This window comes from Callithrix jacchus, chromosome 20 (genome assembly GCF_049354715.1).
Source record: "Callithrix jacchus isolate 240 chromosome 20, calJac240_pri, whole genome shotgun sequence".
In the NCBI taxonomy this organism is placed as follows: domain Eukaryota; kingdom Metazoa; phylum Chordata; class Mammalia; order Primates; family Cebidae; genus Callithrix; species Callithrix jacchus.
Window position 1 is genome coordinate 32,196,485 of NC_133521.1, and position 6,490 is coordinate 32,202,974.

The window sequence follows — 6,490 nt, forward strand, 5'->3', positions numbered from 1 at the left end:
ATTGGATAGGTGTATGTTCAATATGAGAAACTCCCAAAAAGTTTGTGCACAGCGGTTGTGCCATTTGCCCTGTCACCAGCAATGTTTCAGAGCCGTGGTTGCTGTACAATCTCTGTGAAACAGAGTACTGCCAATCTTTTTACACTTGATTTTGGCCAAATGACCGACCGAGAAGCAATTGCTAATCTTTTCAACTTTAGCCACTGTGGTGATGAGAGAGAGCGAGAGCACACAAATTGGAAACAGCGGTGTATTTATAACCCAGAAGTGAGATGTTATTACTTCTGCCATATTATATTAGTGACAGGGATCAAAGCAAAAGAATAGACACTCAGCTCAAACAGACACTTGTACAGCAATGCTCACAGCAGCTTTACTCCCAATAGCCAAAAGGTGGGAACGGCTCAAGTGTCCATCAACAGATGAATGCACAAACAGAATGTGGTATATCTGTGCAATGGAATATGATTCCTCCATATAAAGGAATGAGGTTCTGATACAAGCTCCACATGGATGAACCTGCAGAGCCTCATGCTGAGTGAAATAAGCTACACACAAAAGGGCAAATATGATGATCTCACTAGATATAGCAAAGAACTCAGAAGAGGCAAATTCATAAACACAGAAAGTAGAGAAGCGGCTACCAAGGGCTGGGCAATGCAGAGAGCGGGGCATTCTTACTTAATGGGTATGGAGTTTCTTTTTGGGAAGATACGGTTCTGGATGGGGACAGGGGTGATGGCTGCACAGCAAAGCAACGTGCTTAATGCCACTGAATTGTACATTAAAATATGGTTAAAAAAATGGGGGAAAATGGTTAAAGTAGTAAATGTTTATGTTATATATATTTTACCACAACAAAAAAAGTATCTGTTCATTAAGTGGGTCTGGGGTGTGCATTAATTAAGGTCCACTTGATAGAAATCTCTTTTTATAATTAAGTTTTAAATTCTTCTTTGTATTTGCTTTGTTTTTACCACAATAATTATAAATGCTAAGAAAAGCTTTTTTTTTTTTTTTTATTGACTTCCTACAATGCTGGGGAGCAAACGCCAACTCCTTTTTCCAGAACACCTGTACCCTCTGCCTATGAACAGTAACAAGAAATGCTTCTATTTGGTCTCTTGGATGTCAACTTAGAAAGGCTAAATGATTTTTCAAAATTATCACCAAGGCTTTCATGTTGTTGGCTAAGAAATTCCCATAAGCTTGAAACAATCATTTCTGAAATCTTAGAACCAGGAAATAAAAATCACAATACATTTACCGAAGTCTACCCCCAGCTTTTTGCTGTAAGTTGACTACTGGTCATTCAAGGCGTAAAGGTAAAAGCAGGGGGAGGCTTAAGCCCTCAGCCGCAGGTCCACTGTGTGTGCACATCAGTTACAGTACCAGGGGAACAAGAAACGAGGATTCTACACAAGGAAGAAAGAAGTTTGTATGACTTTCATAGTAAAGGAAATGTTAAAACTTAAACCAGGCTGGGCACAGTGGCTCACGTCTCTAATGCCAACAATTTAGGAGGCAGGCAGGCAGATCACGAGGTCAGGAGTTCAAGACCAGCCTGGCCAACATGATACCCCATCTATACTAAAAATACAAAAATTAACCAGGCATGGTGGTCCTCGCTTGTAGTCCCAGCTACTTGGAAGGCTGAGGTGGGAGGATCGATTAAACCCTGAAGGCAGAGGTTGCAGTGAGCAGAGACTGCATGGCTGCACTCCGGCCTGGACAACAGCACAAGACTGTTTCAAATAATAATAATAATAACTTAAACCACACACTGTGATGGTCTAATCCAGATGGAGAGGCCTTACCTTACAGTTGGCAGATTAGAGGTGGTGGTTAGTATGAGTGGTGAACAGTGGGCTTCTAGGAGCTGCTCAAATTTGTGGGTCCTAAAAACCACACACAGGAAGCCCCAACAAAGCTCCTCTAAGCACAAGTGACACTGGCCATCCCGTGTCAGACTGCCTGTGGCCAGTGGGTCACAGGCACACCACAGGGACCATTCACAGGTAGGTCCCCAGCCAATGGGCGGCAGCTGGGAGAGAGAGGTCCAGGCCAAGTCCAACCAAAATTTTCAGAACGAAAGAAGAATGGGTTCTGGAATCTGACCATGTGCCTCTGACTCCAGCTTTGCCACATACTAGCCTAATGGCCTTGGGCACCGCTCTTAACTGGGTCTGTTTCCTCATTTGTAAATGTGGGAAGAAAATACCTCCCTTTCAGGGTTGCTATAAGGATGAAAGGTAATGAACTATTTATAAAGTGCCTGTTATTTGGGGTGCTCAGATGAATGGAGCCATCATGCTGAAGACTGCCTGACTTGTTATTTAAGATGGTTTTAATTATATGCTCTGTGGGAACTCTGTCCCTTTAGCTGGACTTGCAGTGAACCTAAAACTGCTCTAAAACATAGTTTTTTTAAAAAGCAAGGTTCCCTTTGAGCATCACTACCAGTTTTGGTCTCCCTGTTGCTCTGAGGTAACCAGTTTGGTTTGGCGTGTTCTTCCAGAACATTCTCTATGTATTTACAGATACATACATGTACCATAGCAGACATAAGGCATCAGTGTGTGTGTGTGTGTGTGTGTGTGTGTGTGTGTGTGTGTGTGTGTGTTTCTTTCTTTGTTTTTTTGAGATGGAGTCTCTCTCTGTTGCCCAGGCTGGAATGCAGCCCGGGTTTGAGCAATTTTCCTGCCTCAGCCTCCCGAGTAGCTGAGACTAAGGTGCGTGCCACCATGCCTGGCTAATTTTTTTGTATTTGTAGTTAAGATGGGGTTTTACTATATTGGCCAGGCTGGTCTCAAACTCCTGACCTCAAGTGATCTGCCCACCTTGTCATGCCAAAGTGCTGAGATTACAGGCATAAGCCACTGCATCCAGCCCATTTTGTGTATTTCTGTGTGCTTGTTGATAAGGTGGATTTCCCCGTTGCTGTTCTCATAGTAGTGAGGGAGGAGAGAGAGTGAAGGGACAGGTGCTACACACTTTTAAACAGATCTTCACTCTCTCCTAACACCAGATGAAGACATACCTACTTCCCCTTTGCCTCTCACCATGATTGTAAGTTTCCTGAGCCTCTCCAGCCATGTGGAACTGTGAGTCAATTAAAACTGTTTGTAAATTGCCCAGTTTCAGGCATGTCTTTATAGCAGGGTACGAACAAACTAATACACTCTTTTCGATCTCCTTTCTTGCTGTCATCTGACTGCTCTATGAATCTTGATTAAAAGTATGTGATCATTAAGATGCTGACTTATACATCATTTGTTGGAAAGAAGGAAGAGAGGAAGGAAGAGAGAAAAAGACCAGAGAATAAGAAAACCTACCAAGATGCTAAGGATTTGGCTCAGTAGATAAAAACTGGGTGTGTTGATTTGAAAGTGGTGTTGGCCTGAAAAAATCTGTAGTAATTGCACGTGAGACAGAGGAAGGCAGCCCTGACACCCTTGGCTGTGTCTTGCTGTTCTGCTGGTGAGCATACACAATTTCACACAGTGTCTATATCAGACAAGGATCTCCGCGATGGTGACAGATCAAGGCAAAAAGCAAGACCACTTGGGTATTGTGTTTGAACAGACAAAACCTGAACATTTTCAAAGCCACAGTTACCAACCACTGCCCCACCTTCTTCCAGCCAGTGTGAGGGACGGCTGCTTCTTAACCAATTACAGCTGTAGCCTCACTCTCATATATCCTTTCTATAATTAAGCTTTGGTAAGATATCCAATCATAGAATTACACTTACTTCCAATAGAAACATCCAACCACACCAAATCTCCTCTTCCATAAATCCACCCTCAAATCACCAGCCAGAAGTGCAAATCCTGTAATAACGCCCTCTGAGCATTTTCTTTCTGAAATGCCCTAGGTTTCCATGGTGGGAGATTTCCTTCCACGAAGTGAGTAATAAACCCAACTTGCTTAAGTGCAGGTGTGTTCCTGGTGGTCTTTGGCTGGAGGTATTGACAGGGATTTTCTTTAAAACTTGAAAAACAATAGTTCCGGTGGCTCACGCCTGTAATCCCAGTACTTTGGGAGGCCGAGGTGGGCAGATCACCTGAGGTCAGGAGTTCGAGACCAGCCTGGCCAACATGGTGAAACCCTGTCTGTACTAAAAATACAAAAAATTAGCCGGGCGCGGTGGTGCATGCTTGTAATCCCAGCTACTCAGGAGGCTGAGGCTGGAGAATCGCTTGAACCTGGGAGGCGGAGGTTGCAGTGAGCCAAGATCACACCACTGCACTCCAGCCTGGGTGACAGAGCGAGACTCCATCTCAAAAATAAAAAAAGAAAAGAAAGAAAAACAATGGATCCTGCCCTAAATACTCATCAGTCAAGTCTCATTAATAACCATTCCCCATAGTGAATCGAATGACCACTTTACTGACATCCATTTCCCATTTCTCTTGGTAATGACCAAAAACACCATTTTTCAGGTAACCTCTCCCACTCAGCCTACCTGTCCAACAGGTTGACTTCCAGTAGCCCCCGAGACCCAGGCACTCAGAGACAAAGCCAGAGTAGATCTCCCCTCACGGGGCCAGGAAGTTTCCCAGCCCACCTGCAGGGCCCTGCAGAGCTGACTGGCAAACACTTAAACCCTGTTGGTGCGTGGCCCAAATCCCACTACACCTGTCAGCCCACAGACCTCAGCAGCCGATTCGTATAGGAGAAGCAGATGGATGGACTAGAATTGTGAAAGGGATTATTTTTCCATGATTTACAATGTGTATATGTACAGAAATTTGTTTTTTTAAACAAAAACGTAAGTTCTTTATCATGTCTTTTTTGCCTAATATATTATCATTATTTACTCCAAATTGTTGCAGACCCCTTGCATTCCAATTTCTCAGAACTGACTTCAGCTGGCCTGTTGCAGTCGTTAACAACGCTCCTCCTCCCTTTCCCTCTAAAATCGGCTTTGAATGTTCACTACTCAATCCTTTGATTCAACTTCATTAGAGGGAATGGACCTCATTTGAGACTATTTGGAAGAATAGTCAAGTTTTCTTGGATGACACTATTATTCCCAAGGACTATGTCATATTCAGAATGCCAGAACTCTTTAGGGAGGGACTCTTCAAATATAATTTCCATTGTCACCACCTATTAAGTAAGCTATTAACCTTCATGTCAGGCTGATGACTTCAGGGCATACTGGTATAACATTTGAAATGTAACACACACCTATAAAAGTTGCCTCGTAATAAATCTGTTGATAAGTACATATTGTTTGGGCGTGTGCTTTATTTGACCCATATAAACATTTGGCCAGGTATAGCCATCCCAATTAAAACAAAGTGGAGGAATGACCGTGCTTTGCACCCAACAATGGGTGCTGAGTGCTGCCTCCAATACGTGTCATTCTCAAGAAAAAACTAAAATAAAATGAGTGTTATTCTTAGCCACATACTGAGCAGCCTGCAAACACTTCCCTTTTTATATTTAAAAAAGTTTTGTTTTGTTTTTTTTTTTGGCAAGAAAACCTTACAATATTTAACTAGCTTTTGTTTTGTTTTGTTTTTGTTTTGAGACAGGGTCTCACTCTTTCACTGTCACCCAGGCTGGAGTGCAGCGGTGCAATCAGACCTCATTACCGCCTTGACCTCCTGAGCTCAAGGGATCCTCCCGCCTCAGTCTCCCAAAGTGTCAGCTAGCTTTTGTTTACATGTAAAAACCCAAAGAAACTTAAAAAATCAAACAGGGCCAGGTGAGGTGCCTCATGCCTGTAATCTCAGCTCTCTGGGAGGCCGATGCCAGTGGATGGCTTGAACTCAGGAGTTCAAGACCAGCATGGGTAACATGGTGAAACCTCATCTCTACAAAAAATACAAAAAAATTAGCTGGGTATGGTGGTATGTACCTGTAGCCCCAGCTACTCTGGAGGCTGAGGCAGAAGAATTGCTTGAACTTGGGAGGTCAAGGCTGCAGTGTGCTGAGATTGTGCCACTGCACTCCAGCCTGGGTGACAAAGTGAGACCCTCTTTCAACAAAAAATAAGCAAAATTGAACAGTACAAAACATTAAAAATAAAAAAGTAAAATTCCTTTCCCACCCCAGCCCCTTCAGGCCGTTTTGCCAGAGAAGATTACTATTAACAAAGTGTCCTATCAGAAATTGTGTATGAACAGAATGGGTAAAAGTTTTTGCAATCTACCCATCTGACAAGGGCTAAATCCAGAATCTACAAAGAACTAAAACAGATTTACAAGGAAAAACAAACAAACCAACCCATCCAAAAGTGGCGAAGGATATGAACAGACACTTTTCAAAAGAAGACATATTTAAGGCCAACAGACATATGAAAAAATGTTCATCATCACTGATTATTAGAAAAATGCAAATCAAAACCACATTCAGATACCATCTCATGCCAGTTAGAATGGCGATCATTAAAAAATCTGGAGACAACAGATGCTGGAGAGGATGTGGAGAAATAGGAACACTTTTACACTGTTGGTGGGAGTGTAAACTCCATTGT